Genomic DNA, 12704 nt, shown 5'->3' with positions numbered 1-12704 from the left:
TATTTTACGAAAAAGTGAAATTTCATAAAATAATAAGAGAATAACAATAGTTAACACAAGCTTATTATACCTTCAAAGTGGTTCCACCAAACTTATTTTGAACTTTCTTGAGATTTCATCTTATAAATAGGCTGGTACTATTATAATCTGATTATTACAGATGGGGAAACAGGCCTAGATGGGTTAAGAAAATTGCCCAAAGCTCATAGCTAGTAAGTGAGGGATTTGAACCCAAGGCTGGCTTTTAATAGCTATCAGGCTGACCTGGCATTCTGGGTTCATGTGTCTGTTTTGGATTTGGCTTCTCTATGTTTACCTTTGAGCCAGGTCAGGTCTTAGTGCACAAGCAACCCCAGGATTCCGAACTGACAAGCTGTAGTAAAACCATGGCCCATGGCAAAGAAACCAGAGCAAAGGAAACTTGGACTGGCTCAAGACATTGTTGGCTGGCCTTTCCTCCGAGCATCATCATGTGCACAATGACATATATGCATTTTGTCATAATAATAATTTCCACATATAAAATATGTGCTCATCTGCCTCTCTGCTGTGTGGCTGAAATCGCAGTAAGGAAGACAATGCAGGATTTGCTTTCAAGCATACTCTCTTTAGTACTCTTTCTTAAACTGAAATTTCTTTTGAGGTATACAGAGATTTACATGCAGTTGTAAGAGATGATATTAAGAATCCCATATACTCTTTACTCTGTTTCTCCATGTGGTAACATCTTGCACTTGACAAATTTTTTTAACTACCTAAGTATTGTATTAATATATTTTCATTGTCTTAGAGTTAGATCCTACTGAAGTACACAGAAGTAAACATGATGGTCCACCTTCCACCTCATGGCTCTCCTCCAGGGCTCTCTCTCCTCATTCCTTGGTCCTCATGCAGTTTTCTGTGCCTCCAGCCTCTATTATGCTCCCTCTTTCTATTGTTGTCATAGTTTGGGTGACTCTGGGACAAAATGAAATTGTGGGGTTTCTGGCTAACAGCTTGGAGAACCCTCTATTTTGTGATGATGTAAGTAGCATCAGAAGCTCTTAATCTCAGTTCTTCCTCAAATTATCTGACATCCTCTCAATTCCTTGTACCAATCTTTCTCCATGTACCCAGTCAGAAAGAAAGAATATCTACCATTTAATGTAATTTAATCTTTTCTATACTTTGTAGTATTAAGTGTTAGTAATACCGAGTCCTACTTTGTAGAAGACATTAATTTAATTTTATTTTATTTAACATTCACAGCCAGGCACTATTCTAAGCATTTTATAAATATCAATTCATTTAATCCTTATAACAATTCTATGAGAAAGATACCATTATTATTACTTTCATTTAACAAGTGAAGGTATAAGGTGTAGAGGGGGTAGGTAACTTGCCCAGAGTCCTACAGTTAGTAAACAATAGAGATAGGTTGTAAAAATACCACTGGAGTCAGAGTTTATGCAGATAACCACAGTGTGACTTGCTGATATTAGACAGTTCACCTCTTTTCCTAATACTAACATATTTCACTTATAATGGCTCCCTATACTACAGGCTATAAGTGTGTTGGTATTTGATGCTTTAAAACACATCTGTGTATGCTATCCTTTGTCTCCTTGCACCTGTCTTGAGCCCCCAGCCCATTACTCTTTCCTGCGCCTTTTACTCTGATCTTGAAAGGTGGTCCTGTCATGGCTGTGTCTACCTCCTCTGATGCATTTGGGGTCAGTGCAGTCAGAGCTGAGCCACTGAATGAAAGCTACTCTGGCCTGATCAAGACAGTCATTTCCTTTTATCTCTTCATATAGTGATGTGATTAATTACATTAATACATTTCCTAATGTGGAACCATTCTGGCACTGACAGCAGTTTGCATTCTTTAAACTTAGTGCTTGAATCCATTTGCTAATATTTTATTTATGACTTTCTTTGGTATCAGATAGATGAACTATTTCCTTAAAACTCAGGAGAACATAGAAAGTTCTTTCCAGTCCATTTAATTTTCTTGTTAATTTATAGAGGTCAGTTTCCTTGCACAAATAGTTTTACTGTTTATGTTGTTCATATCTCTCTTCAAGGGATGTGTTTAATTTACCAATTAAAAGGGAAATAATTATGCATTCTAATTATCTCTAAAATAGTCAACATGAATCAATACCTTTACACTGGAATGGATTAGGAAGACTAGAAAAATCTGATTGGCTTGCATATGAAGTTATTTTTTGAGTCCCCAGTAAATGCAGATTGGTAGGGAAAACATTGCTTATGGACAGAGGCCAAACTAATAACAATGATATGGTGATACAGAGTGACAGATAGAGAACTTAGATGATACTAGTCATCGGGCCAGACATATGTTATATATGTGTTATATAATAATACATGTGTTATGTATTAATGTACAATAATAATATATAACATATACCATGTGGTATATAATACATGCTATTTATGAGAATGCAAAGTCTATGAGGGGGGACCATGTGCATTTTATTGATTACTATTGCATTTACAAGTCTCTGAGAGGCAATACTAGCATTCTCATTTTACAGATGAGAAAATTGAGGCTCAGGAAAGTGAAGTAATTGGCTTATGCTTGCCCAGAAAGACTTAAGGATTAGTTATTTGGGTGCTGGACCAGATTAAACATAGTGTCTAACAAGTAACACCAATATATTTAGGACCTTTCTCCTCTACTTATGCCCTCAATATTCCAGTCAGGCAGGTAACCTGAAGTTTGCATGAACTATTTACACCCCATGTTTCTGCACATGCTGCTTCCTCTCTGTGAAATGTTATGAATCTGTACCAGGCAGGACACTTCTTTATTCCCTGTTGGGGCCAAAGGCCTCCCAGACACCTCTGAATGGGATTGCTGGATGAATAAATGCTGAGCCTCTTTTTGGTTCCTCTACAAACTGAGCTTGTCCCGACAGTGCTAAGAACCACTTGTCAGGTTTGGGGCTCACAAATTCCACTTCTGACCATTCTTTGGCCCTCCAAGGAGCCACTCACTGCTTCAAAAAGTACTACACATTCCCTTTTTTGTTAGACCATTTTCCATTGCTATAAGAAGATTCTGAGCTGGGTACTTTATAAAGAAAATAAGTATTTAGCTCACAGTTTTGGAGTTTGGGGGCATGGTACTGATGAAGACCTCATGCTGGATGTTATCACAGTGGTAGGAGAAACTGCAAAAGTGAGAGATCATATGATGAGACACCAAGCCAGAAAGTAGGGAAGAGTCAGTTTTGCTCTATTACAATGATGTTCTTACAAGAACTAAATGGGGTCCCAAGAAAACCATTAATTTCTTCGGAGGGCAGCTGCAGTGTCTTAATTTGTCTTGCATTAAGCCTTGTTTCTTAATATTACCAGACTGGGGATCAAGCTTCCAACACATCTGCCCTTGGGGGCCTCACCATGCCCACATCATAGCACCTCCCACAGACAACCACATTTACTTTACTCCATATACTTTTTTGATTAAGAAGCCATATAACTCATTGGACAAGAGGCTGGAAGAAGCTATAATGAAATCAGGCTGAGATCAAAACCATCCAAATTTAGAGGACCACAGCCCTAGAAATTGGTATGAATAGTCTTTGAAAATCCTTGAATTTTCAATTAGTTCTCAAAGGGAAACAATATTTGAACAATCTTTTTTTTCCCTCTTTCACACTGTTCTAAATACTGTGGTATTCAACCTGGTCAGAATAATCAACTCATCTGTATTTCCAAGGGTACAGAGCTGATGAGCAGATTTTCTTTCCTTTTAGAAACAAATAATTCTTTCTATGGGGAAATAAATGGAAAAAATCCAGAAAAATACATCTTGCTTTTAACTGAAGAAACACAAAATTTCTGCGATGTTTCCTATCCAGCCTATAGCAAGAGAAAATAAAAAGCCTATTTATATATTAAAGTAGGATAGAGATTATGGTTCTCTTTCATGTATACAAATCCCTAGAGGATTTTGCTAATAATCTGCTATAAAATCCCAAGTCTTTTTCCAAGAGTGAACCAGCAGGTCAGGATGACACAGATACAGTCATTGCCAACACAGCAGATTGCTTTTTTCTGAAAGCAAATGTGTTCATGTGAGAGATACAAGCATTTGTTTAGTAGTCCACTTCTCTGTAGGCCAGGATTATGTCTACTAGGTTCCATTCAAATTCTTACTGCTGTACACTGACCTGACATGTAATCAGAGCTCAACAACGTATACTGAATGAATGAAAAGGTGAGTGCATTCACTTTTCCAAGACTTCACACTGTGACTAATCCCTATGTATATTATATATATAATCCTTCCAGATCCACCCATTCTTTGAGCCGAACTACAGTGTCATTTCCTCCCTGACATAGAAGTAGTAGTAGGACAGCCCTGAGGACTTAGGATCTAACTCTGCCTTGAATGATCAGAAAGGCTTCACGGAGGAGGTGCCATTCATGTTGGGGCTGGTAGACAAAGAGGTAGGAGAGGGAGGGAGGGAAGGACAGAGGGAGACACACACACTCAAACACACACACAAACACACACACACACATGCACAGATCTCTTGGAAGAAGGAGGGCACTTTTGCTGGTGAAGAGGCTCAGGAAAAACCCTGTCCACATTCTTGTTGTCCTCCTTCCAGAGTCCAGGAAGTCACAGCCTCAAGGAGCAGTAACTGATCTCTTCAGCAACTCCCTGAGAGAAGATGGGTCTCTTTGCTCTGCGTGACAACATACCAGGGTATCAGAGTCTCAGAGCTGAGAATCCTCTTGTCCTGGGTGTCAGGAGTATGTGTCAGGCTGTACTCAGCATGGCCACAGGTCCCAGTAAGACCCACATTCCACAAGAACAGGGCAGCAGTTTGGGTAGTGTCACAGAGCTCTGAGGTGATCATGTGAACTGCCTCTGCTCTTCTCTCAAGACAATCCCCTACCCTCTCCTCTGGTGGTCTTCAGCAAACAATATAGGGCCACACTGTAGTGCCCAGTAATTATTTCTTGGATAGATGAATACTTGAAACTTGGAGGCGGACTCATTACCACACTTTCCTTCTAAAATAAACCTGGATTGTTCCTTTATTCTTAGTACTCTCAATAGAGGAATGACTTGGAGTGTTTCCATCCCACTAAATATTTAGGGTGAGTTTCCTGTCTTTCATTCCAGTTTTTCTCTGAGTAGTTGAACATGATGTGGCTCAAGGGGATAACCTCTTGTCCAAACTGCCAGAAGACACCAAATAAAGTGGTGCAGCTTTGCAATGTGGATCTCATTAGGATAAAGAGAATTAGCCCATTCCTGGGGATGTGGGAGGAAAGCAAATGGCAAGATTAGGTATATACTTCAGACTCAGGGATGTCTACAGTGTGCACAGAAACTTCAGTAAATGGAAGAAACTCCCAGAGGCACTGGCAAAAACAAAAGTTTCACATTCAATATGGCATGGAAAGGCACTTGGTATCCAAGAATGTGGGGTGATCACTATTTTGAAATTCCTGCCAGATCTGTTGGTCATAAAGAGGAATTTGCACCAGCTGATGCTCATAGGCATATCTCCTTTCTAATCACAAGGAGGCTCTGGTGCTACTTAATGGCTCTATAACTAGAAATGCTGAATTATTTTCTAATAGCTGAAAGAGATTGAGATGTTAGGAACAATTCCATTTTGAGAGAGATAATAAACTTGAACTTGTGACCTGCTTTCTGTCTTGGTTTCCTGTAGCCTCTAGTTTTTCTCCTTGCTCCTTTTCTAATCTGTGTACTCTAGTTCATCTAATGCATCTCCTATAGTCCCACGGTGAACTGTCTGAGATCAAAACCCGACCATGTTCTTCTCCAGGGGAAAATCTGAATTCATACATGTGTGGGGCCTGGTCCCATGGTCCTTGTCCAGTTCCATCACCAGTTCATCCTTCATCCATCCTGAATTCCTTTTGTTTCTGAGAAATCCATGCCGTTTCCTACTCCTTTGGCTCTGCCTGTATTTTTCTCCTTATTATCATTTACTCCATCTGATTTTTTCCTTTCAGAAGTCTGAATGCCACTTCCGCTTTGAAACCTTCCTAATTGGCAGTTAGTCACCTCCTCCTGTGTTCCCATAACAGCTGGACAAGTCTGTTAGAGCATTTTCCTCATTGCGTTTAATTGTTTGCTTACTTCACTACCCAGTGGTGTCAATGATTTCCTGCTGCAGGATTCTCACACATCAGCAGAGTCCGTGGATAAAGGCGTGGTGTCTTCAGGCCTCCATTCACCTGATTATGAACTACTACTACTTCCCTCCAAGTACCACGGGAATCATTTAACATTTATTTATTGATATTTTAGGTAAAATATAATTTAGGTATAAAAATATATGCATTTTAAGTGTGTGAGTTTTAAAAAATGCCTGTACTACCTCCAATTACCACCTCTGTTCAAAGATAGAACATTTTAACCATGTTTGACAGATTCTTTAAGTCCCTTTTCAATCTATCCACCCTTCTCCTTATCAGAAAGACATGGATTTGTTACTATAACAAAGGGTTAGTTTTGCCACTTCTAGAACCTCATATAAATGAAATCACACAGTCTGTACTCTGTGTCTGTCTTCTACCATTCAACATATTTGTGAGGTCATTTATCCTGTGTGTATGATAGTGTGGTATGTTAACTAATGGGCAACTTGGAATGCCCAGCTAAACTGAATCAGTATGATTTGGGCATGGAAGATCCACCTGAGGATTGTTGCCAATGGCATAAAAAGAGAACTGGAGGAGAAGATTGTGGGCTCTTGATTTTCAAGGAGAAGCTTGTTGTGGTTGATTTTCCTGATACGAACTTGGCTGTTTTTGTTGAGGAGGAGCTCAGGGCCTCTCTATCTCTGGGAATGACTGCTATTCTCATCAGGGTAGCTCTGGTCTTCACCGTGTGTGTCACTTCCTGGCTGCAATGTAGATCCCTCAGACTGGTGGCAAAATCCTTCACCCCACTGGCGCAGGTTTTCTGGCTTCCACCACTGGCCTTTGGGCCTTCCAGGTGCAGATCCTCAATACAGACAAGCAGAAGACAGGCCACTGGCAGGACTCATAGAGAACATTGCTTTGGACCCTAGGCCTTCAGCTGGACTTGTGTGGGACATTGCTGTAGGCTCCAGACCCTTGGCTGGATTCTTTGGGCCTCTAGTGTGTGGCTATATCCCTTGCATTCCTCTACATTTAACTTTTTGGGTGGCTATTATAAAATAATCCTATAAATTATGTGTCCTGTATTAAATCTACTCCCTTGCAGACCCTGACTACAACAGATAGTTTGTTCCTTTTTTCTTTTTATGCTTAATAATATTCCATTGCATAAATATATTACACTTCATTCACTTGTTGTTGGATGTTTGAGTTGATTCCAGTTTGGAGTTATTATGAATAAAGCTGCTATGACTATTGTTCTTCAAGTCTTTTTGTGGACATATGTTTTTGTATTTCCTAGAGAAAATACCTGGGAGAAGAAGTGCTTGGTCATAGGGTAAGTATATATTTAACTTTTTAAGAAGCAGCTGAATTTTTTTTTATTAAGTTTATTGATACATTTTAGATATAAACTACAGTTACATTCATCATTGGGATCTTCTACCTTTACATGATGTATCTTGGTTCTTATTCTTTTCCCCTGGCCTCCCTTCACCCCCTCCACTCTTCCCTATTTGCAAAGACTTTATTTCCATTTTTTTCTTTTCTCATATTTTTGCTTTTCCTTTCTTTCCTTTCCCCTACCCCTCCCACTCCCCCTGCTCCTTTAGACCTTTTCTTCCTATTACACAATATCAATTATACATTTTCTAAATTACAATATCAAAATTTAGAGGACATTACCACAGATTTCACAGAATTTAAAAGGTTATAGAAAGCATATTATAAAAATCCTTTTTGAAATAAATTTGAAAACTTCTAAGAAGTATCTTTGAAGACAAATTAATGAAACTGACTCTGGAGGAAATATAAAATTTGAATAGCACCTATTAAAGAAAGTATATACCTAGCTTGAAAACCGACCTATATGACAACAGCAGGCTCATATACATTTTAACTGATGAATTATATCAAACATTTAAAGCAGAAAAAAGAAGGAACACTTCTCCCCTCATTTTAGGAAATCAACATTGTGCTAATACTAAAATTGGATAAAGATAATAGAAGAAAAAAGTATGAAAATAGATAAAAATTTGTTTAACAAAACAAACTCTTAGAAGTCAGACCTGGCAGTATGTAGAAAGTGATTTTATTATAGGGATGGCAGTGTTGTTCAGCATTGGAAGATCCACCCCCATAAGTCATTATTATAACAGAGGAAATGAACAAGCCATATGATCCTGTCAGTAGTTGGATAAAAAGTATTGGATTAAATTCTACAGCTGTTCATGGTAAAAGCTATCAGGAGACTAGCAGTATAACAGAACCTTCTCAATGGATAAGCCATGTACTGCATACTTCAGCAAAAACACCTTATATGAATGGAAAAGATACAATGCTTTCTCCCTAAAGTGGGGAAAAAGGGCAGATATACCTACTCTTCATCTGTCTATTCAACTTTGGAACATACACCCAAACCAAAATAGTCTGGCAATAAAAAGAATCAATTAGCATAGGATTGGCAAGGTAGAAGTAAAATCTTTATATGTAGATGAAATGCTCAGCTACAGAGAAAATACTAAGAAATCTCTAGGAGCCCCTAGAACTTGTATTTGAATTTAGCAGGATTAGAAAACACAAGGTATATATAAAAATTCAGGTCTATGTATACTTGCTATAAATGGAGAATTGGATATTGAAATTTAAAAGTTATATGGGAGTACAAAGGACCTAGAAAAGTAAAAAGAAAAAAAAACCAGTGTTGGAGAACATTTATTACCTAATTTTAAGACTTCCTCTAAAGCTACAGTAATCAGGGCGGTATTGGCGTAAGAAACGATATAGATCAGTGGAATAAAACAGAAAATCTGGAAATGGAACTACACATATATGGTCCACTGAGTTTTGAAAGATTATTTAACATTAACATTTTATAGAATGTAAACTCAACTCAAGAGCAGAAGAAAAGATAGTGTTTTCAGCAAATGGTACTAGAACACCTGTTATCTATATGTAAAAAATTAACCTCAACCATTTATTTCCATACATAAAGATTAATTGAAAGGATCTATGAACCTAAATATGAAAGACTAAAACTATGAAACTTTAAGAAGAAATTATAAGGGAAAATGTTCATGAATTTAGGGTAGGCAATAATTTCCTAGGATACAAAAAACATGATGTATAAAAGAAAAAAATTGACAAATGAGATTCCATCAAAATTTAGAACTTTAAATGACATCGTTAAGAAAATGAAAAGTAGTCCTTAAACAGATCATATTTATAATACATATAACCTATGGCCAGAATATATAAAGAATTCTTGGAGCTCATTAATAGACAACCCAATTAAAAAGTAGACACAAGAAGGTGATAAAGAGCCAGTACAGCACAAGGAATGGTGTGGAACACTAGAATCAAAAAATACTAATCAGTACAATAACAAGACCGTATTATACACTCATTAGGGACATGAAGTTAAAAGTTTTATATTTTGTTCTTTTTTTTAATTAAATTCTTTTATTGGTACATTGTAGGTATACAACACAATTACATTTCTCATTGGGAATTGTACCTTTACATAATGCATCTTGGTTCTTATTTTTTCCCTATTCCTAGCCCTCCCTTCATGCCCTTCACCCTTCCCTATTTACAAAGACTTTATTTCCATTTTTTCCACTTCTCATCATTTTTCCTTTCCCTTCTTTCCTTTCCCCTGCCCCTCCCAATACCCCTACCCCTTTGCACCTTTTCTTCCTATTTTACATTATCAATTATTCATTCTAATCAATGGTACATTTTAGGTATACAGTATAATGACATTCATCATTGGAAATTTGCACCTTTACATAGTCTCTCTTGGTTCTTATTTTTCACCCTTGCCCAGCCCTCCCTTCAACCCCTCCAGTCCTCCCTATTTACAAAGATTTTGTTCCTATTTTTCCATTTTCTCATATTAATCCCATTCCCTTCTATCCTTTCCCTTAGCCCTCCCACTTCCTTCCCCTTTGCCCCTTTTCTTCCTATTTCACATTACCTATTATACATTTAGTCCTTATTTACACTTTCAGTTTCTCACACCAGAGAAACTATTTGGTATTTATTCATGTGTGTCCTATTTATTTCACTTAAGAGTATCACCTCAATGTGCATCCACTTGGCTATAAATGTCTCTAATTTCTCATTCTTTATGGCTGAGTAGTACTCCATTTTAGTAAAAAACCCCACATTTTCTTGATCCAGTCTCCAGTTGATGGGGATTTGGGCTGTTTCCAAGTTTTAGCTATTATAAAATGTGCTGCTATGAACATGGGTGCACATATATCACTGTGGTATGATTCTTTTAATTCTTTGGGGAAGATCCCCAGCAGTGGAATAGCAGGGTCAAAAGGGACTTCCAGTCCTAGTTCTTTGAGGTATCTCCATACTGATTTCCACAGTGCTTGCACCAGTCCACACTCCCACCAGCAGTGGACCAGGGCTCCTCTTTCCCTACAGCCCCACTAACATTTGTTATTGGTTGATTTCATGATAGCTGCCATTCTTTCTGGAGTGAAGTGGAATCTCAGCGTTGTATTCATTTGCATCTCTCGAATGACCAGTGACGTTGAACATTTTTTCATGTATTTATTTGCTCTTTCTACTTCTTTGTCTGAGAAATGTCTGTTCATTTCAGATGCCCATTTTTGGATTGGGTCTTTAAATTTGGGAGGTCTGATCTTTTTAAGTTCTTTATAGATTCGAGATAGTAGACCTTTGTCTGAGGAAGAGCAGGTGAAGATTTTTTCCCACATTGTGGGTTGTCTCTTCACACTGCTGGTGGTTTCTCTTCCTGTGCAAAAGCCTTTTAATAAGAAGAGATCCCACTTGTTGATTGTTTGTGCTAGTTCATGGGCAACTGAGGTTTTGTTCATAAAATCTTTTTCTACACCGATGTCTTCAAGGGTTCTACCTAACTTCTGTTCCAACTGGTTCAGAGTTTCTATTTTAATATTTAGATCTTTAATCCATTTTAATTTTAGTTTAGTGCATGGTGAGAGATACAGGTCTAGTTTTAATCTTTGGCAAGTTGAAGCCCAATTTTTCCAGCACCATTTCTTAAAAAGGCTATCTTTCCTCCAGTGTGGGTGTTTGGCTCCTTTGTCAAAGATGAGATGGGTGAGTGTGTCTGGGGTTGTTTCTGCATCTTCTAATCTGTTCCACTGGTCCTCAAGTCTGTTTCTTTGCCAGTACCATGCTGTTTTTATGACATTAGCTTTGTAGTATAGTTGCAGGTTGGGGATTGTGATACCCCCTGCCATGTCTCTGTTACCTAGAATTGCTTTTGCTATTCTGGGTCTCTTCTTATTCCAAATGAATTTTTGGATTGTTTTCTCAAGGTCTATGAAATATGCTGCTGGGATCTCAATTGGAATTGTATTAAATCTATATAGCAGTTTTGGAAGTATGGCCATTTTCACTCTATTAATCCTTCCTACCCAGGAGCAGGGGATGTCTGTCCATTTTCTGATATCATCTTCAATCTCTCTTTTCAGAGTGCCATAGTTTTCAGAGAAGTCTTTGATTTCTTTCATTAGGATGATTCCTAGGTATTTCAGTTTTTTGGATGCTATTGTGAAAGGAATTATTTGCCCTATTTCTCTCTCAGTGAGTCTGTCATTTGTGTAGAGGAAAGCTATTGATTTTTGTGTGTTGACCTTGTAACCAGCTACTTGACTGAATTTGGTTATTAAGTCTAGAAGACTTTTGGAGGAGTTCTTGGGGTCTTCTATTTACAGTATCATGTCACCTGCAAATAATGAGAATTTGACTTCTTCATTACCTATCTTTATTTCTTTTATTTCTTTCTCTTGTCTAATTGCCATGGCTAATGTTTCCAGAACTATATTGAACAAGAGTGGTGATCGTGGACATCCTCATCTTGTTCCTGATTTGAGTGTGAAGGATTTTAGTTTTTGACCATTTAGTATGATAATATTGGCTGTTGGTTTTTCATAGATGGCATGTATCAGTTTGAGGTAGAGACCATCTATTCCAATTTTTTGTCGGGTTTTTATCATAAATGCAAGTTGGATTTTGTCAAATGCTTTTTCTGCATCTATGGAGATAATCATATGGATTTCGTCCTTGCCTCTATTGATATAGTGTATTACATTGATTGATTTGCGCATATTGAACCATCCCTGCATCCCTGGGATGAATCCCACTTGATCAGGCTGTATGATCTTCTTGATGATCTTCTGCATTCTGTTTGCCATTATCTTATTAAGGATTTTTGCATCCATGTTCATTAGTGAGATTGGCCTATATTTCTCTTTTTCAGTTGGGTCTTTCTCTGCTTTGGGGATCAAGGTGATGCTTGCTTTCAGGAATGAATTTGGGAGTATTGCTTCCCTTTCAATTTCAATGAAGAGTTTAAACAGTAGTGGCAGCCGTTCCTGTCTAAATGTCTTGTAGAATTCAGCAGTGAAGCCATCAGGGCCTGGGCTTTTCTTAGTTGATAAGTTTTTAATTACATTTTCAATTTCATCTGTTGATATTGGGTTGTTCAGAATTTTTAGGTCTTCTTCGTTCAACTTTGGTAATTCATATGTATCTAGGAATCTGTCCATTTCTTC

The 12704-nt window shown here is 37.8% G+C and overlaps 1 long non-coding RNA gene across 4 annotated transcripts in view; it reads left to right on the top strand.

Annotated features, from left to right (window-relative positions):
• The window catches only part of LOC147822921 (uncharacterized), a 408296-nt gene that overhangs the window by 253457 nt on the left and 142135 nt on the right, over window positions 1-12704 (top strand). For 3 of the 4 annotated variants that reach the window (XR_015444741.1, XR_015444739.1, XR_015444742.1), the window contains exon 5: window positions 7448-7483. The exons of the other annotated variant lie outside the window; for it this stretch is intronic. This is a non-coding gene — a long non-coding RNA (uncharacterized LOC147822921). The remainder of the gene's footprint in view (window positions 1-7447; window positions 7484-12704) is intronic. 4 annotated transcript variants of the gene reach the window in all.

The sequence above is a fragment of the Heterocephalus glaber genome, unplaced genomic scaffold (genome assembly GCF_053883595.1).
Source record: "Heterocephalus glaber isolate CG9 unplaced genomic scaffold, H.glaber_assembly_v1.0 deba00001606, whole genome shotgun sequence".
NCBI classification, from domain to species: domain Eukaryota; kingdom Metazoa; phylum Chordata; class Mammalia; order Rodentia; family Bathyergidae; genus Heterocephalus; species Heterocephalus glaber.
Note: the sequence above shows the minus strand (reverse complement) of the source record. Positions and strands in the feature narration are given on the sequence as shown.